Below are 24940 nucleotides of genomic sequence, written 5' to 3' on the forward strand. Positions count from 1 at the left end.
GCACACAGCATGCAACCTGTGCTTGCACTGAGCTTGCATTCATCTTGCGCTCACGCTTGGAGTGGAACTGTATCTCTGATCCACATGTGGATTTGGGGTGAGCTCATTAGCCCCTGGGCGACCCTCCTCCTCCTCTACCTCCTCCTCCTCACCTCTGTCCTCAGTGACCCTGAGGCATGCTTGACCCTGTCAGACCCCCTCTACTATTTCCTATACCCTGTTTCCTAACTCCTGTGCATTCGCTCCACCACAAAGTAGCATATTACTTACAAAAACAAAGCGAGTAAGACTATAAGACTGTCGTAGTATCTCTGTCACAAGTCTTGCCCTAATTTGGAATTTCGAGCTCTTTCATCTGGCCCATAATAAAGCTTTTACATTGCACAAATATGGTCACTTGGTACCATTATTCATTCTTTTGACTCACTTTGAGACAGCCAACAGTTTCTGGAAGCAAAGGAGAAGTCAAACTGCCCCCTGTATTTCCATATGAGTGGGTCTGCACTACCTCTTTTTCTCACAGCAGAAGAACACAACAATAATGACATGCAGGCATGTCAATGACAGCGCTGTACCAAAAGTTCAGCACATTCAAAAAGCAATGCAATCGCTTTTAGTCATCGTTATTTGAGAGCATGAATTTGTTGTATTTTTATGTTGTAATCCCGTAATTGAGAAAAGTAACCATGTATGTCTCCTCTATAATGATCAGAAAAGCATTTTTGACAGAATTAAATCCAGACTTACATCCATCCATACCCCCTCTCTCCCATACACACACACGTGCATGCACACAAACATTTGCTAAAGCGCATCGCGGCAAGGTTAGGCTGACATCAGCGACTAACGATCAGTTCCTCTGTGGGCTCAATGATTAGCTGCAGTAGCCTGGAGACTTTTCCAGCTTGTTTCCCTAAGTTGGTCAGACATGCAACATCACTGGCTTTCAATCTGCACTAACTATGTCCACTCTCTTCCATTCTCTCTGACTCTAAAAAGAGAAAAGACTTTTACAGACTAACTGATGATGCTGACAATGTGGTGAATGTGGGGCAGTTGAGGTGGACACAGTCTGGGGGAAGTTGTTTTCATACTCAAATGGAGGAACAACAGTAGTTCCTTGAGGGATATTAGCGCGTGGGTGTGTGTGTGTTTGTGTGTAAATGGGTGGAGTAGGTAGCAGTAACATATTTGCAGCAAAGTGAAACTAAAGTGAGGAAGACAGGTTGCAGTTATCTTTAACGTGGTGATCCAACAAATTCCTGTTTTTTCCTTTAGTTTACAACTGAAGTTCTCATTACTCCCTACTCTGATGTTTCTGCTCCCTACTTCCCAGAAGTCACTTCTCAATCATATCTTGCACTATTCTGTTCGAGCTCCCATGGGTGACACTCCTTACTTTGTCTGCACAGCCACACTGGCCATCACCACCTATGTTAACCACTTCTTCTCTTTATTCTCAAACAGCTGCAACGAGGCATGACTTCCTGAGCATGTGAGCATTTTTTCTTATGAGAGAACCACAAAAATGTATCATTTTAGAACTACTGAATGTTCGCAGACTTTTTCATTCCCATTAGGAGTGTGTTTATTAACTGGAACAGACCGGTGTGAATGCTAAAAAGGAGCCTCTCTGCTTCGGAAACAGTTCACCCAACCCCCACCCACCCTTAATGCCCTCTGGGCTGCTGTGAGTTTGGATTAAGTTTGGGTGCCATGTCCCCTCCCTACTGAGCCCAGCCGTCATCCCTGCAAAACATACATGCGGAGTTTGTGTGCCATCGAGTGGTGCATCAAAAAGAAGGCCACAGTCTTGCAGATAAATAGACTAGACTGATAAGGTAGAAAGAAAGCAAAGGCAAGAAAGGCTGGACTTACAAATGATAAGGGAATGTGATGCGTAAGATATATCAAAATAAGCTTAACCAGATCCATATTACAACTCATCAGAGTGCTTTCCATGATCCTAGTTAAAAGATTTATACAGACTGAAACATCCATTTTGTGAAATAAAGGGTGAATCAATGCTAAAAGGTGTTCATATAACAGAATTGACATTATCCTTTTTAAACTCCCATTTTAATGCTTTCTAATTAAGGTATGAGTGCATGTGTGTGCCTGTGGTGTGTGTGTGTGTAAAGCAGTGGATCAATAATGGTAGTCTACTATGGTGACATCTGGGCTGGACAAAGAGTGCTGTTCCTTCCCCCGGCAGCTCTCCCCTTCTCTCTCTCCCTCTGCCTCTCAATCCCTGATCACGGCCACGTGGTTCTCTGGGCTATTTCTCCCAGCTAAGCTTATTTCTCTTCTTTAATCCCGCAGCAATCACAGCAACAATGCCAAGCGTCGGTTCACAGACGCAGGCAAAAATCTATTAACTATGATCACTATGTCAGCTCCAACCTGATAAGCACTGCTAATGAATCCTGCACATTCAGCTCAGCACCGTGTGTTCGTGATTGTTATTTCATTGGATCATCAATAATGTGTAAGATGGAAAATCAACATGAGTGCCAGTGATGGATAATGCAGCTTGTAATGTAGTGAATGGGCATCAATTTGGTCAGAAGTGAAATTCTACTTTCTGTGACAAAAAAAAAACACAACACATCCCATTCAATTCATCTGATGGGATCAGGAGGAGCTCTGAGGCTGCTTGCATAACTGCAGGCCCGGGCTGCGAGTGTCCTCACTTAATGCAAACAGAGTTGTACTGATAAATGGGGTCGATACCCATCCCTGATTATCAGATCATCAGCCACTCAGTGTGGTCCACCTCTCATTTAAATGATGCTTCCAGCCTTTGCACTGAAGATGAAATTATTATCTACTGGTGCATTTTCTAGTAGTAGTGGTGGTAACAGTCTGACCATGCAAAGTAGTCAAAAAACAAATATTGTATATATGAGATAAAGAGAAAAAAGCTTCATGCACAAACACAAAAAGTCATGACACACTTGCACTAATTTCCTGTATTTTAATAATTTAGCACAGCTGCCAATTTTGGTATCTGTTACATATCAAATGTTTTATTACTTGACACTTTTTAAGTATTTTTAGTTCGGTTAACAGAAGCAGTGTGTGGCTGAAAGTTCTCTTGCTTAGGGTTCCATCAATGTTCATTGTTCAGGAGGTTTTTACTACGAGCCGAATTATCTGTAGAGATCTCTTCCTCTCCAAAACAAATGAACCTAGTGATTGAAACTGCCAAAAAAGCATTTTATAAAGCAGTTCCACATTAAAAAAAATCGGTGTTTTTCCAAGGCTGTTCTTCGCGGAGGAGTGGCTAGGGTGGCTGATGCAAAAACATAAAAACACAAAAACACAAATGGCCCTATCTAGAGCCAGAGTTTAGTTTGTTCGTTCTGGGCTACTGTAGAAACATGGCAGTGCAACATGGCGTACTCTGTAGATGAGGACCTGCTTCCTATGGAGACAGAACTGGCCTATTCTAGGGTCCCTAAATGTTCAGGTGCTTATACACTAAAGAAAACAAACCCATTATATTATATTTCTGCTAATATATCACCCTGGACTTTTAAGATACAATATTCCAATTAGAGAAAAATATGTTTGGCTCTAAAATACACATATTTCTTCTTTCATCACTAAAACAGTCAGGACTAGTGATCTCAACATTGAATGTGCCCTTTGTTCTTACTTCAACATTTAGTGTCAACTTTATTTCATGTAAGCTCTATTTACACTAATGAGTGTGTTGTCACTCACTGTTTGCATTAAACTGCCGATGATAAACAATGGAAAATATGGTGATGTATTTACAATGTCGCCTTTTGCAATGTTTATTGAGGAAAAAAAAAAGCCTACAACTAATTAGCGTGGGTTGTTTCCACACCCACATTCAGCTGTTGTTCCTTTGGGTAATGACAGGGGTTGTATAAATAACACTGTCACCTTTTTATCTGTTATTCAAAAACATCAGTATGAGGCTACATTAAGTGATTACAGTGAACAAAATTAAGTTTGCTTTACCTTAACTGACTTCAGTTTCTGAACATCTCCTCCTTTATGCTAATAGACTGTTTACACAGTTTGTCTTTTAGAGGATTTTTCGTTGTCTGTTTTGTCTGCTTTCAGCACAGTAGCAGTCTGTGACTGCAGTGACAGCCACATTTCCAAACTTGATAAACTGCCCCAGATATATCTATATTCACACACTGTTATATGTATACTGTTTTCTATTTGAAGTCTGCATAGAGCTCTAATGATCAACTAGTCTGAAAATATCCACAAAGTATGGCTTTAACAGGGGAGTAGTTGAGTCCCACGATGGCATGCTCTATCAGAGGGGTTTTCCGCCACTTCTGGTGAAAATAAACAACAAATTTTTCTCATGAATAAGTATGATGATAACAAACTTCGCATGAAATCTCAACTATTGGCAGCTGTTGGGAAAAAGTACCAAAACTTATGCAACACCAATGCCACGTTCCTCTCCCCACTCCCCACCAGCATGGGCCAAGGCTAAAAGGGCCCTGAGCCCCGCCCCCCCTACCCCCCACCAAGTCTGACCCTGCTCCTATCTTAATCCTCCGATTACTACATCATTTTCTTCAGGTCTAATTTAGACAGCTATCAGGCCTCACAGCTCACTACCTGGACAGTGCTTCTGGGCTTGGCAGAGCCTCTATTGATCCTTATGGGTGGAGAGGATGAAAGTGTGACCCAAATAAAAGGATTAACTACCCACCTGTTAGCAAAGTTGCATGAAAATTGAGCTACCAAGAATGTTTTAGTGATTAGTAAATGGACATATACATGTACTGAACATGTGTAGGATGACAGTATCAGGAAATGTAAATTCCTTGTGATTATCCTAGGCAGTAAGCAATATGTTTCCCATGGAGGGCTCATTTATAATTTAATCCAGGAGCTTGGTGTTTCTAGGCTAACACAGAGAGATTGCCCTTTCAGAGTGGAAACCCCCACCATGCAGCAGGGAATCAATGCCGTCACCACAGAACAGACACTAGACTCCATAGTATTTCCATTTTTTGTTTCATAGCCCAAAAAAGGAACAGCTGTTGAAATGGGTTTGCACTTGTTGTTTGCTGCCTCTCTCCATAATCCAACCTCAATATGCCACAGAAAGTTATTTAAGCCTGCGAAGGCAGTTACATCTTTGCTTTCATGTAGAAAGGATTGATACGATCTAAGAAGAGATGAGATAAGGAACAGAAAGAACAGGACTCTCAGCCTGACTGACTCAGTGTCTGTTTTGTGACTTGATGTCTTCGCTTTTGTTCATATTCATTCTCATTCAGAGCCACCCAACATTAACATGGGCGGTTTGGATAGAGATGAAGAAGTCAAGAGTCAGAGCAGGGTAGCAACTACACTCTAAAAAGGACTGAATGGATTTGATCTATGACATAAGTATGCAACTAACTCGCTCTGGATCTCCTCCAGACATGAATTCCACAAGGTGCTGGAAACCACCCACAGAGACCTCGGTCCATGCTAACACTTTCAGTACTACATTACAAAAAACAGGAGATCTACACACTTAAGCCACTCCCATTAACCACAACAGTACAGAGATACTAACCAGGAGATGCACCTGCAGGAGTAAATATAAACCTGTTGAAAAAACAAGAGAAAAGATTATTTTGCCGACCCTGATCACAAGCCCAGTACTATTCTTGAACCTGCATTTCGGGATCTCTTGGCCACTTAGGGGTAGCAGAAACAAGCTGTAACGACAACATTGACATACTGTAGTATTAGGCTGCATTCACACTAAATATGGCGCTGCAGCAATTTGCCGCAGGGTTGTGCGGTACTTTGGGAGCACCACTTAAAAGGCCCATTTGTGGGAGTGTGGAGGGTGGAGAGAAAGCCAGTCTCCCCATCTCAGCAACAGAGTAGGCCTATTTGTCTTTAGTCAGTTTGTTTATCTTGGCTTACAAGATCTGTAGGATTCCTTTTGATTATAATTACTGTAGTATTTCTACTGCCACAAAAGACAAACACATACCAACAAAGCAAGCGCTCTCCTTTGAAGGATGGTACATACAAGCCATTGTGCTGCTTCACTGTTCTGTATAAAACGTGCAATAATTATAAAATGGGGGGACAGCACTGTCTCACCTTTAAGGTAGCATTGGAGATAGTAACAGTGCCAAAACAAGGCCTGTATAAAAGAGACAACCAGCAGGAAGCGACCATGGGCGGCACAGGTGTGACGTTTTATGACATGTTATACGTGCTATCCACCGTGGAAGATTTAAAAACTGCGTGACAGCAGTTAGCTGCTAACTAAAAGAAGAAGAATAGCCACTGAAAATGTCCGCACATTGGGAAAACAAGGTCCAGGAGCTCCTTACCCTCCGAGGACAGAAAGAGGTCAGCTGCCATATAACAGGGATGGTAAACGATTCGTTATTGCCATGTTGATGCCGTTGTTATTGTTTACAAAGCGCTGCCGACATGTATGTTATATGTCAAACTAGGGGCCGAGGCTGTTGTGTTACATGCTGGCGTCACGCCTCTTTTGCTATTTTTAGAATTTCTTTGCTGGAAAAACAAAACAGTGAAGTTGCACGGCAGAGAAACCAAAACAATAGCCTGAAAGTCGCCATAGATCTCTGTAGAACTGAGGGGAACTGCAAAGCTGGGTGATTGTTTCCTGTGCATTCACCACTTTGAGCAACACGTTCCATGTTACACACAGTAATCTGATCCATTTTTGATATTTATTTTTATTATAGCAGCTTTAATACTAACTGCTGAGTCAGGCAAAATGAGCAGAACCACCAACTTATATCAATTAGTTAAGAAAAGGTTAAAGAAAAAAAAAGTTTGCCCCAAATATAGCTCAGTGATATTACCTAAAAAATCTCCTATGACAGAGTCTTTATAGTGCTGAACCCCCCTCTCAGTTGGTGAAGGTAAATGACTATGTCCATGGTGAAAAGGCACAAGGCAGTAATGAGTAATGAAAACAGCCGAGTTAGTGCTGCCATTCAGTAAAGGGCCTGCTGCTGTGGAATGTGAGGCGCCATTCATTCACATGGGTTAAAAATGCATTTCTGCCACCACAAAGCCCTGCCTTGTCCTCATTGTTTCTCACCACACCAATAAAACACTTCCACATTCTGAAGGGAGAAGACAAAAAAAAATTAAATTGCTAATTTTACTCCTACAGATACAGGAAAAAGGGGGGGTGGGGGGTGTGTGAGGGGTGGTTGAACTTTGAAAAAAAAAAAAAAAAGAAGAAAGGTCTTTGGAGGAGATAAACAGTCATGGCAGAGTTGAAAGTTTGATCACGATAAGCGCGGAGATGGAAAAGTAAGCACACGAGCTGCTTACAAAAGACAAACAAAAAGTCCTATTGACAAAAGCCCAATGTATGCGGCAGTTATTCAGCGTATGAAAGGAGACACAAGGGTGGAAGGCAATCAAATACAAAAAGCTTCGCTCGAGTCATGTGTGAGCTCTCGAGGGATCTGTTGGTGAATATGAGGCATCTGCGACAGGCTCTATTAAAAAAAAAAAAATCCCATTCTGCAACTGCGGCAGGAGCTTGATCCAACATGAATCACATTTGTTAAAGTCAACTGATAGCCACAGCATGTCACATTTAAACACAGGCCTAGTCCTCTTTTGCTTCGCTTGACAATGCTCAACAAGTGATCTCAGACAGTGTTTGGACACTTGTATGACATAATCATCTAAGAAAAAAAAAATACACCCACACTGTGGCCTTCCCTTAAACACACATGTGAAAAAAACAAGCATGACCTAAAGTCTGTCAGCGCTGAAGAATTTGCCTACAATTTCCCAAAAGCCTCACACACACACTAAATGTGTTTACCTTCAAATCTATTCTTCTATTCACGGGTTGGATAACAGGTGGCGCTCTTAAGGACTATTTATTATCCAACAGTCAATTTGGGGAAGTTGGATCATTTATTGTTGTGCAGTGTTGCATTCGCTGGAATAACCACAGAGTGGGAGCAGCAGGCTGTGGAAGAAATGTTTAACATAATGTCTGAAATCTGACATAGGGGAGACAATGTAATCCTGTCTGCAAAACAACACTCTGTCTCTTCCTCCCTCCCTCCCCACCTCCCTCCCCTCTCTATCTCTCTTTCTCTTTCTGTATGCGACCTTACACACAAGAAAACACTGTATCTTTACACAACTGGAGAGAAAGACAGAGCACCACAGAAAGACAATATCAAAGGAGAGTGTGGAGAAATGCTGTCAAGTACGGAAAGCTCACAGCTGATGATCCCAAGCTCACTGTGAGTTTGTAAAAAGATCACTACTGGAATACTACACAGAGTACAATGTACAATCACCAAGTTAAAAAAACACACCAAACTCACTCAAGTGCACACAACAGGAATATCATAGTGAGTGTGTGTGTGTGTGTGTGTGTGTGTGTGTGTGTGTGTGTGTGTGTGTGTGTCAGTCTACTATCTGAAGCCAAAATCCCAAAACAACACCAGATAACACAATGCCCAAGTTTCTCTCAACGTCATTTGAATACCTTAAATTATAAACAACATGAATGTGAGCGTGCTTTGACACGGGTGCGCGCGCCCGTACACGCACGCGCGCACTGTCTTTTCTCTCTCTCTCTCTCTCTCTCTCTCTCTCTCTCTCTCTCTGTACTGCAAACTCTGCTTTTACATAACTATCTCCTCTGATACTCCAGCCTGCCCCTGAGGGAGGATCCCCATGACAATCCCATAATATACCTATAATAGGTATCTTTAATGTTTAATAGCTTTTATTGTGACCTTTATGGATTTCTGTTGCTATTATCACCTATGGCATGGCTATTAATTCCACTCCTGCTGCTGCTTTGGAAGTTTAAAGCGCTCTTGTGATACTTTATAACACTGTTATGTCGGCTGTAATATCAATATTAAACTCCTTTAAAGAACTTCACCCTTCCTAAATTTGCCATATGATTGCTCTTTGTGCGCAAGGTTCCACTCTGTTATCAAACATTCCTCAAAATGACCCTTATCTCCAGTGTAGCACATGCACTTCTGCTGCCCGTTTTTTGTAATCAGTCCTCTTTAACACTCTTAAAGGAAAGCACTGGGTTAAAAAGCAAAGAGTGTGTACTAATAGCCAAAGCTCGCGCTACAGCAGCAGCAGCAGCCCGATGAACGCACCCTCAAAATAACAAACAATGATAATTATATACAGTCACTTCCTTACCAGTTAAAGCACCGCTGAGCTCAAACACACACTCACAGTAGAAAAAAAAGAAGGACCGGTGCAGCTCTCCAAAAAAAGCAAATATAAAGAGTCCAGATCCGGCACAGATAAGAGGAGACACACTGTATCTTCCAGTGTGGCGACTGACAACAGCGACCCGGGGTTCAACTCTGGAAGAAAACGGTGCTGAATTATTATGATGTGTGGTGAATTCCTCTCTCCTTGTGTTAGACAACAGTACAGGTCTCTCTCTCTCTCTCTCTCTCTCTCTCTCTCTCTCTCTGCTCCCCGCGCTGCTTCTCTGTGTCTCTCGCTCCTGTCTCTTGTCGTTTCACTGGCGCTGCCTTCAGGTGTTGTCGGAAATGTCGCGACTCGGGGAGGAAAACTGGCAAACGGTGGGAATTCCGGGGTAAATCCAGTATGGTGATTAGCTCATTATCTCTATCAACACAATATTTGCGTACAGCTATCTATAATTAATATTTGATATAGCCTACCTATCTTATGTGTCTTGAACCAGGGGTCCAAGATGAGGGCATTGCATTGTGGGATACTGGGCGTGTTAATAATATGCTATTGTGAAATAAGTATTCAAATTTAACTTAATAGTACAAAATTATTAGCATAAACATGAAAGTTAAAGTACTAGTTCTGCATAATGGCTCATTTCAGACTTAAATATATATGATATTATTGGATTATAATACTGGTGCATTCATGTGTACAACAGTTTAATGTTGCAGCAAGTAAATGTGGAGCTTTTAAAAAAATATATATATATTTATTTTCTTTTTAATTGTATATACTAGGGGAAATCAATTTTTTCATTCTGTTGTCAATGCTGGGTTGTTTAACCTATAATAATATATCACACTTTATTAGTTGACTCATATTTTATATTAATAATCTAAATCTACAAAGGGATCAATAAATGTGGTGGAGTAAAAAGTACAATAATGGCCTCCAAAATGCAGGGAAGCAGAAGTATAAAGTAGCATAAAGCTTAACTAATAAAATAGTTTTGCCTTAAAATCATACTTGAGTAAATGTACTTCATTGCATTTCACCACTGATTATAAGGAAGGGTCATTAGAGTTGAAATGAAGCCTTAATTACTCAACTGGGTGGTCAAAAGAAAATTAATCAGCAAATTTATTTTGATGAGCAAATAACTGATTATTAATGAAGATTTCCTGCTTCCAAATTCTACAAGTTGTCATATTGTGGAATATGATTTTTGGACTTTTGGTCAGAGAAAACAATGACAAACTGTAGAGATGTCCTTTTTTTAATATTTAAAGTAGATTAATCGATAAAAGTTGAAAAAAAAAAAACAATCAATAGATCATCTAAAAATAGAAATAATATGTTGATTTAGATTAGAATGTAATATTTTGTTTGCATATAATGCATATTAATTTAGTGAAGTCTGGCTTTTTCCAGGGGTATTGATTGGGACCTGTGCCCACTCCATTTCCCATGATTCCCTCATCTATTTAAAGGAAGTGCCCTGAGACGGCTCACGTACATGGTCTTGTGATAAAACACGTGTGACCATCCGACATCCCTAAAGTCACATCAGAAAGTGCGGCTCCCTTTCCTGTCTCAGATAAAGAAGACACTTCTGATCAAACTCCTGCGATTCAATCATATAAATAACGGAGCTTATGGGAGCACCTGAACGCAGCACGAATGGAAAGAAGCCCTGTGTGTGTGTGTGTGTGTGTGTGTGTGTGTGTGTGTGTGTGTGTGTGTGTGTGTGAAACACCGAGGACAAGATCGAGGGCGAGAGTAAAAAAAAAAGGAGAAGCAGAAAAGTTTGTCCCCGCGGTGTAGTCCTTGTCACCAAACCTCAGTTCACACACAGAGGTCACACCATTTCACCACGTCTCTGTCTCATGTATGTCTCCATCGCTTCCTATCAGCGGGATCAGCTGCTGTGTTCATGTGCGTGTGTGTTTAGTCTAAAGTGTCCACAGAAGAGAAGAGAAGAGAAGAGGCGACGCTGAACAATTGTCCCCAGCTCACCAGCACTCCCTCCACCATGCATGCGCACTCGGCTCCGTGCGTAAAAAGACGTGTGTTTTTGGCACGGGGGGGGGGGAGATAGATAGCACTATCTGTAATAGGGCTCACTTTTGCCCACATACATTCATTTTGGTACAGTCACCTGTACGTACACGTCCTGTAGTGGAGTTAAAGAGAGCGCAGAACACGTCATTAATTCGGATTGTCTTGCACGAGCCCCCCCGCGCAGCTTAGTCCCATTGTGTCCCTCTGCCATAACAGCAGGCTCACATCCTGTAGGTGCATCATCATTTGAGGGGGGAAAAAGTTACATGCACAGACCCCCCCACCCACTCACCAACCCATCACACACACACGACCCCCTTACTCCTCCCTCGCCACATGTTTCCGCACCCCCCCCCCCCCCGCCCCCCTCCCCAAACACACACACACACACACCGCATGCAGATGAGTTGTGAGAGCTTGAATTGGCGCAGAGATTGAAAGAAGAAGAAGAAGAAATGCGACACAGCAGAGATCTTCCAGCGGTTTCAGATCCTCATATTAAATACATGAAGAGCAGTTCCGGCTGCTGGCACCTGTGCCTTGCTCAGTGGCAGTTGTGCCATGTCTATTATGTAGGACACGTCTTCCTAATATGGATATACCCCCCCCTTCACCCCTCCCTAACGTCCACCTCCACCCTGTGTGTCTGTCTCCGTGCGAATAAAACAATCTTTCAAATAATAAAAAAAAGAAAATATCCATCCATCTTCTAGATATCCCTGCACTGTGCCATTTCTTTTTTTATCCCTCTCACACTTTTATTGTTACCACAAATCTGTCTGTCCGATGCTGCGGTGATAGAGTGTGTGTCCAAAAAAAAAAAAAAAAATTACTCAAGGAAGAGATGAGTGTGTAGCCTATGGTGAGCTGGTGGAAAGTTTGCTTAACCTCAGGAAGCTTTACGACTCCGGCCATTCTCAGTTTATTCCCACATTTCTTGTTAGAATAACTCACTTTAGGCATCTTTTTAAAGCCTGACATTAAGTCCAGCGACTCACATTCATCTCAAGTATCATTAAACTGCTGCAACTTCTAAAACGCCTGTAAAAAGTGGGAATTATAAATGATTGTTCCACACACTTCTCGCTCTTGTGCCTTGAGATGATCACCGTCAGGAGGTCATACGAGATTTTTTTCCTCTTCTTTAATCAACCACTACACCCTTGCCTGCATGTAACCTATTTATAAATCAAGATCCGACAACCGCCTTCCACCTCCAGCCCATTCACAGCCCGGGAGGTGGTCCGCTCCTACGCTGCGTATAGAGAGGAGGAAATATGCGTACCTGCTTTATCCAAAAGAATAATCCAGGGTGACTTCAAGAAGCGCAGACAATCCTAAAGGTGAAAGCATGCTCTTTGCAGTGTATGCTGAAGTGCATGATTGAGTAGGGCGAGTCCATTCTGTCCCGCGGGGGTGGACGGAGATTCCTCGCGGCGATTATTTCCATAACTTTAATACGTTTCGCGTTGAAATTAAACACACACACTCACATGTTTGATTTCAACCACAGCAACCACCGTGGTAAAAATGCTACCTTCTTGCCTCCGCGCGTGTTTCCTTAATTTCCTGACACCCCTTTTCCGTGGCCGAATGGTTTCTCCCGCATTAAATGGAACTATCTGCTATTGTCTCATCAGCGAAAAGTTGTTGATACTGCCAGGGACTCAAAAAAGTGTGTTAAGAGTGTGAGGGTGCCCACCATGTCGATTTTTGGTGATATTTTAAATCATGTAAAGGTAAAGCTGAAGGATAACGTCATAGATGTTGATGTCATTTAAAGCAGTGTCATTATAAAGATAGCTGAGGAGTCATCCTCCTTGAGCGACCCTGTTGCAACACCCAGGCAGCTGCTTGTGAGGGAAATATTTTAAGTGGAAATGCAGTGTAGCATTGTCTCATTGTAATGAGCAGAATCCCAATAACATATTACTAAATTACACTCTAAATAACTTGATTATATATAAATATGAAACACACATAAATCCATTGTTACATTACTCAACCATCATATTACCATCCTGTGCCATCAAGACACTGATTTTAAAGCTGAAAAGCCCTGGAAGAAAATGAAACTGCATTCAAACAATGTACATTTGTCCTACTTTTACAGGCAGAGTTTCCCCTGTTTTTGATACTGTCCGTCGGAATGCATGACCACAGTCTCACTTTATTTTCAGTCGAGCAGGTTTTCGATCCTGTTCCACACACACACACACACACACACACACACACACACACACACACACACACTCTTGACAATGCCAAACAAAATAACAGCAACAACAACCCAAGGTCAATCTATGCTCGAAAGTTAATCACATAATAACTGCAACATTGTAACAATACACATGTTGCTGCCAGTTGTAGCTCTAATAAAACATCATTTTGTGCTCCAGAAAAAGTTAGTTGATTAATAAGGTTCTGTGTTACATAAGATGAGTAAATGCCAGACAAAAAGAGAGTTAAAGTGAACTCCCTTGCAGGACTGGAATATCTGGAAAATCATGGAAAATAAACGTGATAACTCAGTGATGCAAAAATGTTTGAGCAACTGTGGTTATTCAGCCAGTAAGTCTGATTTAATCTAATTATGGATCAGTGTCTTTTGCAACACTTTTAATCTGTCACAATCTACATATAACGTCCCCAAAATGTATACATTTTCCAGGCATTAAGAGCAGATTTTTTTCAACACTGCTGTTAAGATGCACTCCAGCTTATTGTTTGTTGAAGTCATGTGTAATAACTGTCACTCCACGGCGTTGCTGTGGGTGCTGCGCAGAGGTCAGGCTTGTTTGCTCAGCATGCGTGCAGTGAGAGGGAGCCATGTTGCTGACTGGTGATGTGCCAGTGAGTTAAGACACACAGACATCTTATCAGCGAAGAGCCCTTGAATTGTAACGGCAGTGCTTTAAACATGCAGCCCCCGGAGCTCCACGGGGGCTCCCTTAGCATTTGCACACGTATACTGAAGACACACAAACACAGACCTACACACTGACCGATGAGTATCATGTAAGCCCTAAAATGCATCGCTGCTTCCTCAAATATCTGCTGATATCCAAACACATCTGTATGTGTGCATACACGCCCGTGCAGATGAGCGTACAAGACTGTTAAGTACGTCGTTATGTCCTTGATGACACATGATCTGCTCAGCTGTACACACACATAAAAACACACTAGTAGCCCCTCCAGCACACAGACACACACCCATATCTACTAAAATGCAGCCCTGCATTCTTGAAATGTGATCTGCTCGCACACGCACACACCCACACCCGTGCACATGCATGTGGACTTCCTCACACACACACACAAACACACACACGCACATTAAGATATATGTTTAACATGGCTACTTAAGGACGTCATTCCACGCTTTGACAAATGTGACACTCCCATACGCGCACACACACACACACACACACACACACACACACACACACACACACACACACACACACACTCCTTTTACAACTGACGCTCCTTATTACATGCATAGAAAGAAAATCTCTTCTCACACCCATGAATGTAATAACAAACACACAGCACATTAGTGGTACGTCGTTACAGCACAATGAACAGAGCCTCCCTGCTCTCTCTCTCTCTCTCCCTGTAGTGTGTGAGTCACTGTTCAGATACTTCCTGTTATAAGAGAGCAGTCTTTAAAACAGCCTCCCTCTCTCTCTCTCTCTCTCTCTCTCTCTCTCTCTTTCTCTCCACTCCTGCTTTCCAAGTCAGAGGGAATGTCAGGCCAAACACACACCAAGGTGTCCTCTCCCCTCTCTCTTTTTTTTTACTCTCTCTCTCTTTTCTCTCTGAGCCGTTCGGCAGAGAAGCCTCCCTGTCTTTCGTCAAACGCCCTTCAGTCTGCAGGGTCACCCACTCAGCATTTTAAAACATACCTCAGTGAACCCTCACCTTTAAAAACCTACTGTACCAGCTGTGCAGACGCACACTACAATGCATGCATGCATTTTGCACACTATTGCATGCATAGCTGCTCGTTGGTGCGTGGCAGACACAAACGCACACCTCGGGGCGGCTCTTATAATAGCTGCCCGTGATATCAAATGTAAGGATGTGCATTGTTGTAACGGCAGCACTGATTTACATTACGGGATGTGGTGTGTGTGCATGTTAGACCACAGGTTGAATTGCACTTAATAAAAGAAGAAAAATAAGTTACTTGAAAAATGCTGCTGAGTTAGAAGTGCATAGGGGTTTGTAGGTTTTATACATGTGGATATGCGGGTGAATGTAGATGTGTATGTATAAAGATGTGTTAGACCTGTGCAGGAGGAAGAGCATACTCCTGGAACTGAGGGTGGAGGACTGAAAGTTTACCTGAGGATTGAGTTGCAGCCCACAGCCATTATGGCTCTTCCCTTTTCCTGTGCACATGCACATGTACATGCAAATAAAAAAACTGAAAAAGGGTTTTATGTAAAAAAAAAAAAAAAATATATGTGAGGGATTTTGCACACTATGATGTGACCTTTTGCAATCAAAATAAAATCGGAAAAAAATGCTGATATAATTTGAGTACCGGTGTTAAATTGTGCAACAACCATAGGGTAATTTATTGTCCATGTATTTTATCACACTGTCTGCATAAAAATATAATTCTGATGTATATCAATAAAATATTTCCTTTTTCGAAGGCGTTCACACAGTCTTTTCTGACTTCATTTGTGCTCGTTTTATGACCCACTTTTCTTAAATGCTTCAATAAAGTTGATACTGCTCTCGTCTTAAAATGGCTCTGGTGTTTGGTACTAGGTAACGCAGCCATCACGAGCCCTCTCCAGTGACTGACACCTTCAGCCCCCTTGTGCTCAATTAGTTTGTAGTGCATTAGCGACCGCATGCTAATTGTCAGCTGGCAAAGGAGTGCAAGGAGAACCCTCAAGGAGATACCTCAGGGAGGGAGAGAGGGAGCGAGGGAGGGTGGTTTGGGGGGAGAGGGGGGGGGGTGCTTTGTTGCCTAACCAGCCCATGAGCAAATACAGTATCTCGGCGCAGCAGGAGGAAGAAGCCCACATCTTGCCACACAACGTGAAATATTCATGGGATATCGCATTACCTCCTTTGAATAAGACAAATTACAGCCTTTTTGGACTCTGATGCCACACCTCTCTAAATTCAGTTGAACAGAAAATAATTTGGCTCAAGTCAAACGTGCTTTGTAGGTATGAAACAAATAAATCTTGGATCCACATTTTCTTCTCTTTCACTGTTAATGGTGTCAAACGGTGGCAGCTTTGTGAAATGTGTTGTGTTCAGTGTCTCTTTCTTTCTCTTCAGGTGATGTTTCAATAGGGACAAAGGTTTCCCGAAATGAATGCAAACGGTTTTGAATTGAGAGGCACCGGGTTCTTTTACCTCTTCGTAGTTACAGGAGGAAGTGCGGCTCCCTCACTCTCACTCTCTCGCCCTCTATCTTGTTGACTCAATCTGAAACAGCTTTTGGATCTCATCTATTTCCTGGTTACACTCCTCCCCTCCTCTCCTCTTTAAATTTTTCACATCTCCTCTCATTTTGCTCCCCCCGCTCCCTCCCTTCCTCCCCTCTACTCCTCTTCTTCCCTTTTGACCACCTTTTCCTTTCCATCTTATCAAATTCCATAGGATGGGGAGGGGAAGTGAGGGTGGATCCACCCACATGAGTAATCATTCATGCTATTTTAGCGGCGTTGTTCTCAGCTGGGCCGCAACATCCACCTGCAGAAAGCTCCCAGTGCAACACAAATCAGTGTTGCGTCACTGGATCAACATAAAATAGGAGACATAAAAAAATGGCAATACATCACAGCACAAACATCGTTAAATCATGCTTATAGTCACTAATTCAGCAGCAGAAGCAGCAGCAGCAGGGAGGATAAAGATGAAGGTAAACGGCTGACTCCTGCTGTTGTTAGTTCAGGGTGTGTACTTTGTGTATCTCTGTGTAAGGCCGGGAGGGGTTGTTGAAAAGTCCTCTCGGTACAAAGGGAAGGTGACTGATTGAGAAGTCCCAGGTTGTGTTCTGTTGCTAATATAGTTATGTGGTGTAATCGTGCAGTAATAACATCATAATCCCATCTGGAATGAGAAACTGTGGACTGTGTGCTACAGTGATTGAGGCCATTTCCTGTGTGTGTGTGTGTGTCTGTGGCAGTGCATTTTAAGCAGCGGTGACTGCAGGAGGCAGCCTGATGGATACAGGATCATACTGCAGCGCTCACATTGTCTTCAGTCCTCCTCCTCTTCCTCCTCCTCCTCCTCCTCCTCCTTCACCCTCCCCTACTGTCTGCCTGCCTCTCAGCAGAATTATCACTCTAAAACACACACGCACACTAACCCCTGAACACACACATACACATACATGCAGGAACAAGTGCAGCCACATGAAAGCATTGTTTACACACACTATGCATGAGACAAAATGACATACACTGAAAAAGTGCACAATCTAATTGCAGGAGAAGTGCTGTCCAAAAGTGCACACATGCAAAACACACACTCAGAACGGTAGCTACATACCCCCCCTCTTCTCTCTTGCATACAGTGCACACATATACTCCCCGGCTCATTCAAAAGCAGCCATGCATGTTCAGAGACAAGGTGCCTGCGAGAGTAAACAACAAGACAAAAACAGCCATCAGGGATACACCAAGAATATCACAGCATCTCAGCACGGGATAGGCTATTTCATCATCAAATCTTATGTCATTCGGCGAGTATGTTGCAGAGCTCACATAAGGATCCCATGTCTGACTTACACAAACAGGAAGTCAGACAGGGAGTTGTTGTCGTACCTTGCCAAGCGTGCACCATGGTTAATTTTACCAGTGACTGCAGAGCCTGTTACATACAGCTTGTCACAGCGGAAGGGAAGTGTCCACTCCTGTCTTAGCCCTTTAATTCAAACACAGAGACGACTGTGTCTGTCCTCAGGTTCAAAAGAGATTGAGAAGAGGGAGAGGGTGTTGGCCGTGTGTGTGTGTGTGTTGGGGGGGGGGCAGGAAAAGATGCCTAAAGCTTGTGTATGTTGTATAAATGCTATGCCTCTGTATGTATCAGCCTCGTTCTATACATTGGCACACACTGCAATTTGAGGCCGCCGCTATTGTGCTTTACATTGTGTCACCCACTGGCTTTGTAACTGGCGCCTATACGGTGTCCGATGCAATGGTTAAAAAAAAAACACATCCTTTTTACTGACTTCTCTAGTATCGCTTCCACTTCTCTCATCAGGTGAAAAAAAGCCTGCCAGCATTTCTGTGAAAACTATATTTAAGAACATAATGGTGGGTGTTGTGATTTGGTAACATCTATATTAAGTGGGGTCATTAAATGCTGTTCAAAATTCCTAAATTTAATTTTAGCAAATGTTGTGCAAGGAGTTCTATAACTGCAGGCAAGTATTTATGTAATGCCTATTTATTCTTTATCCAACCAAGTTGCTGTTTTAACATCATATTGCATTTGAAAGACATGCACAGTACCTTGTGTTAAAAGCTGTCATATTACCTCCGTGTTTATTTGTGTGATGATGTTGTAATTAACACGTTGGCCTGGACGTGTTGCCTGTTTGACATTGTGTCTGACATTGAATCTGGCGGTAGACAACCGCTCAGAGGCATGTGATGAGTATGCCGGCGAGAGAGGCTGGTCTAGACTCCAGGCGACACACCATATGATATTGATTATCTTTTGTTTGGCTATCTCTGCAGCTCCTTGCCCTAAAGGACTTAACTCGCATTATTGTCTGGCATGAGGCTCTATTACTCCAATTTAGCGAGCTCTCCAACCAGCGGTAAATGTGCTGCTGTTGAAATGTGTCCATGCGATCCCATAATGAGACAGCTACACATTGCACTCTGTTCATGCACAGGTTTTAGTTACACAAACTTTCTTTTGGGAGAAATTATCTTAATCGGTTGAGTTAAACATGCCAACCTCAGATTGACAAACAAAAGGAAATTTATCCTAATATGTACATGATCATTTTGTATTATTAATATAAAGGGATATGACTTCGTATTGACATAAACCAAACATTAATAAAAAAAATCTTAAAAGCTCTACAGACTTAATTAACCAGAGCCTAAGCTTTAAAAAGTAAAACTTATTTTTTGCTTTTCTGCTTCCTTTCCTGCTGTGAGTCCTTTAGATATGCACTGTTTGCTATAAAGTGCAACACTTAAAAAGATGTCAGGGCAGTGCGTAAAGATAAACACGTATTTGTAAAGTACAGAGAAAAGCTGCATCTGTAACTTGTTGTCTTGCTCAATTTTCTGTCTCTCCCTCGCTGGATTTCATCACATCATGAAGTGCAAAAGTTCAGCTAAGCGAGTGGCATTTCCACAGTGTTTATGTCTATGTGTTTGAGCGTGTGTTTTTGTGTGAGTTTGAGGTGATGAGAGCGAGACGGAAGTGTTACTTAGGCCAGTGGTTTTCTTTTTCTTTTTTCTTTCTTCAGGCGTAGCATTTTCTATGAGATAGCCTGCGCTGATGACCGAGGTCACACAGAATGCATTTTAAGTGGTGATGCAATTTTACTCTCATGTGCATAACACAGGGTTTCCAAGATTTATTTATATGATTTATATATTTGTATAATTTCATTTCAAGAGAATTTCCATAATGTGACTGCAGACAACAACTTGAAAAGGAAATTATCTTGCCTTAAAGCAACTACAAGGAGTTTTTAACTGGTTATGAAACAGTCTCAGTTTAATACTGATGAATTTAATACTATGACCTACACGAGAAAACAAGACCATCAGCAAGAAGACTGGCAACTTCTATATAGTTATTCTTCCGCAGGTCTAATGCTCTGCGAAATCAGACAAAACAATTAATGGCACACATACCGGAAGAGCCCGTGTTTACATTTTCCCAAGCAAAGTTTGGCTGTGAGTAGTGCGTTGGCCAGTTAAAAGGAAACAGGAGATTTTTCTTATGACATCTATATATTTTTTCTGGTTATGGCTGACACTGGGGTAGGATCATCAAAGAGAAAAAGAAAATAATTGACCAAAGGAAAAAAGAGCTAAAAGGGACAGTGAAAGAGCATGGGCGAAAACACAAGTTAACCTTGAACGGCCATTCAACAGATGAAGAGAATAGCTGTATTTAAATGGTTCAAAACTGACCCTGAATCAACCCTTCTCCTCCTGCACAGTTATGTAATTTATCTATTGTATTTATGAAATACATTGTTTTTACATAAATATGTGAGTTTGATTTGTTTCTTTATATTACATTTATTAATCTTGCAAAGCTACTAATAGATATATTACTTAATCACTATGCATCCTGCGAACAGCTGTTTCAAAAGAAAAATAGTGTCAAAAGTAAGTAGTGCGATTTTTTTCTTTTCGTGCTTCCAAAACAAGTCAACGCACTAGCCAGATCAAGATCTATGCTACACGGTGGTGCTCAGGGAGACACTATTGCTGTTCCCCCAAAATCAACACAAAATGAAAGTTCCTTGTAGTTGCTTTAAGAAGACTGGCAGATACTGACCCATACTTTAGATGCTGACCTGATGCCACCTGATGCTAACAGGCTATTTAAGCAGCTACACTTACAACAAAGCTGCAGCTATTACAGTAAATCTGCAGTCAATTTCACACATGCTGAGTTCCACAAATTGCTAACAGGAACCATACTCCCAGCTAATGATGTAATGAAATACACTTTACATACTGCATATTAATATCCCTTTCTGCATGAAGAATCTGGTTTAAGTATTATAGTTTAAGCGACAGTTCAGCCTTAAATCAAAAATGCATTACAGTACGTCCCTCTTACCTGAAGAGCTACTTATCAATCTGGATTGTTTTGGAGTGAGTTGCAGAGTGTTGGAGATATCTGCCGTAGAGTTGCCTGTCAGTCTTCTCTACAATATAATAGAACTAGATGGCACTCAGCTTGTGGTGATCAAAGCGCCAAAAAATAAATTTAAAAAACTCAACAGCAATGTCTCTTAACAGAAATCATGACCTGGTTTCTCAAGATAATCCACAGATCTTGTTGTGAGCAGTTTCACATAGGAGCTATTTTCTTTCCACTGAGCTTCACATGCCAACTATATCACTGTACAGAAGGAAGAGTGCATCTACTCATGGATGAGAGGATTGTGCTTGTGACAGCGCAAGATGTAAACATTAATGACCTACTCCTCAGCTGAGTTGTAACTTTAGCGAGCTCAGTGGTGCTAGATGCGCTAGCAGTAGATACACTCTTCCTCCTGCGCAGTGATACAGTTAGCAGGTGTAGTTCAGTAGAAAGCAAATATTTCCAACATGAAACTGCTCACAACAAGGTCAGTGGACTATCGTGAGTAACCAGGTCATGATTTAAGGAAAGAGACATTGCTTTTGAGTTTATCAATAGTATTTATTTGTTGCTTTAAGCACCACAAACCGAGTGCCATCTAGCTCCATTATATGCAATAGAAGGCAGACATTTCCACGGCTGATATCTCCAGCGCTCTGCAACTTACAGCTAAAGAATCTAGACTGATAAACAACACTACAGGAAAAAAGAATTTTTGATTTTGGGATGTCATGTCTCTTAAACAGATCCAGCCATACAGTAATACTTTCTTACAATCTGTTTGAACCCAAAGACACAAAAGTCAAAATCACTTTCTTTTACGCACTATAGCCCTACAGCAATTTGATGATACATTTTAAGAGAATTTGTTTTTTGAATTACACTCAAGGTGCCCTAACAACTATACATCTGCATTCAATAATCAGATGAAGCATTAGCATCTATGCTCATCATGTTGTACTGCACGGTGTTTTAAATTAAGATGTAGAATGAAGCTGAGCATGTGCCCAGTTATGACAGAATGTAGTTTTTTTGGTGACCCCTCAAAAGCACCTGGGAATAAGCTTATAGCAAACACACTGACATGAGTAAATTTAGGTGACTCCCAGTATCACTATTTTTTGGTTTGACGCCCAGCACTATTGACAATCCATGAAACATGATTTCAGCTAAAGGAGGTATAGAGTTCAGGCCCCATATTACCGGCTTTGCAGACACTTACAAAATCTGAAATAGTACTATATCTAAAACCTGCTTACACACCCACTCACCTAACCCTCGCCTCAAACACTCTCACTCACCATCACAGCCACCTCCACACTCCCTCCCTCCCCTGCTGTCAGTACGGAAAAGTTGAAATTGATATTGCCACTACAACTTATAGTACAACTTCTGTTACTGCTATTACTACTGTTGAAACTGACCACAGTAGCAGTTGCTGAGGTTCATACTCTCAAGACTGACATCATTAAAGGGACTGTGCACTGTGGTAAACTTGGGAAACTTGCAAGAGACATATTAAAGACAGAAAGGACAAAATCAAAGCAGCAAAGGTCAACACATACTGCCTGGTAAACACCTATGTCTATGGAACTCCACACCCTGTTTGTAACGCAGCCTTTCTGTCATAAAAAAAGCCCCAGTCTGAGATAATCCTGATTACATCACTGTGGTATCATCAGGCACGTTTTCTCAAGCTGAACAAAGCTTCACTAGAGCCATAGAGGACATTAAAGTAACAAGTAGTACTAGTAAACTGATCTTTGAAATTAAAAACAAAAAATGATTTGGATTCAGCACCAGATATTTTCAATCTTAAGATGTCTTTGGTCTTTCAACATCAGTTCAGCATATTATCATTTTTACAAAAAACTAATTGTAAGGTACTCATGATGCAGAATCTATCTATCTATCTATCTATCTATCTATCTATCTATCTATCTATCTATCTATCTATCTATCTATCTATCTATCTATCTATCTATCTATCTATCTATCTATCTATCCATCCATCCATCCATCCATCTATCTGTCCACCTATATATTGGATTACTGGATAATAATTATTGATGCATTAGAGCTGGTAAATAGCTGGTAGTTAGCCTAATCTATTCATCATAATTTGTTAGTTGGTTGCATTTTGTATTAGTAATATGCAAAGTAACTAAAACAAATGTCAAATAAATGTGTAAATGTGGAGTAAAAAGTACAATAGTTCCTGCTTAGATGTGGTGGAGTAGCAGTATTAAGTAGCATAAAATGGTAATCAAAGATGGTTCTTCAAATCAGTCAAGTCAACTGCTACAAAACTGAACTCAATTCCTCTTCACCGGATATCTGCACCCTTATGCCGAAATGAAAAATTCAGCATGTCTCTCAGACAGATTCCCACAGAGAGTCATATGTGTAAATAAGGAACATTCTTGTCAGATATCCCTACTGACTACAGATACAGTAGTGAAATATGTTACAGCACATGTGATGTAAGGCCACATGTAAGCTGTCATTTCAACCAAGACGCTGAAAGAGTTAATCGCCTGCTGTACACCAGTTGTTGTTTAGAAACCTGCATACATGGCTGGGCTTCCTTCCTTTTTCCACACTCTTGTACATTAATCATCCTCAGGAGTGATGAATTGAACGGTGTGTACTAATATACAAATACACATGTGGTCAGCAGCGTGACAGAGCCTTGTGGTGCTTCTCCTCTCACATTAACTTAACTCACATTCACCAGCTTTGTGGTAAATAGCATGCCCACTCACCTCAAAGTTGGTGCGCATTTATCTGCCATTGTGAAACTTAACAAATAGTCGTTTTGCAGCGCAAAAAAGCACAGACGTCTTGAGTTACCCTCCACTTATCTTGATCTTTCTAATTATATCCAAGGCGTGTGTGTGTGTGTGTGTGTGTGTGTGTGTCTGTGTGTCTGTGTACATGACTGTGTGTTTGACTTTCCTACTTGTGCCACAGACAGCTGTTGTTTGAATTGCCCCAAGTGCTCAAACCGACTTTGTAATTAGCCCTATCTGTGTTTTACTTTACTGAGGAGAAGTGTGTGTGTGTGTGTGTGTGTTTGGGGAGGGGGGTGGGGGGTGGGGGTGCTTTCCACATCCAATACCACCAGCACCATCCCAATTCACAACACCCTACCCACCCCCAATCTCTTCTGCAAAGTAGAGCCTGAATCACACACACACACACACACACACACACACACACACACACACACACACACACACACACACACACACACACACACACACACAGCTCCAGCTGGTAACAATAGATCCAACACAGAAGCCATGTTCAAAACAGCTGACATTAAAAAGTGTTAGTTTATGACCTCATTCCAAAAGAATTGAGAACATATGGAGTGTATGTTTGTGTGGGATCTCACTGAAACAATATTCATCACTTGCATATCAAAGCAGCTTACACACACAGAAACCTGTTGCCTCAAGCAGCAAACTTGCCAACAAATTTTCTCAAATCAATGAAGTCAATAAAGTGGCATCAGTCAGGATAACTGAGAGTGTTTTGCATTATTTTGAATACTCAAATAGGAAAGTTTCAAATTAAAAAACACAGGCCTCAAATAGGAAGGTGAGGGAGGAAATCATGGCAAGGCATGCATTTTTTTTTTTAAGCGAGAGGGGGATGGGTGGCTTTTTAGATTGTCCCTCCTCCCTCTTCCTCTGTCTTTTTTTTCCACTTCCCTCTCATCTTTGTTCAAGGGCTGCCTGGCTAAAACAAGCTGCCCCTGCACACTGAATGAAAGTCATAATAAATGAGTCCAAAGTGGTCGGCACTACATTGTCACTGACTG

The 24940-nt window shown here is 41.6% G+C and overlaps 1 protein-coding gene across 4 annotated transcripts in view; it reads right to left on the reverse strand.

Annotated features, from left to right (window-relative positions):
* LOC125893328 (zinc finger protein 516-like) overlaps positions 1–12635 on the reverse strand; it is a 55389-nt gene extending 42754 nt beyond the window's left edge. The window contains exons 1-2 of one of the 4 annotated variants that reach the window (XM_049583923.1): positions 12560–12610; positions 9202–9371 (exon numbers count right to left, since the gene is read on the reverse strand). The gene's annotated coding sequence lies outside the window, so the exon portion shown is untranslated. Of the gene's footprint in view, positions 1–9201; positions 9599–12559 lie in introns of those variants that run through there. The other 3 variants (XM_049583924.1, XM_049583922.1, XM_049583925.1) reach the window with 3 other exon arrangements.
* Positions 12636–24940: the final 12305 nt, after the last annotated feature.

The sequence above is a fragment of the Epinephelus fuscoguttatus genome, linkage group LG8 (assembly GCF_011397635.1).
Source record: "Epinephelus fuscoguttatus linkage group LG8, E.fuscoguttatus.final_Chr_v1".
Taxonomy (NCBI): domain Eukaryota; kingdom Metazoa; phylum Chordata; class Actinopteri; order Perciformes; family Serranidae; genus Epinephelus; species Epinephelus fuscoguttatus.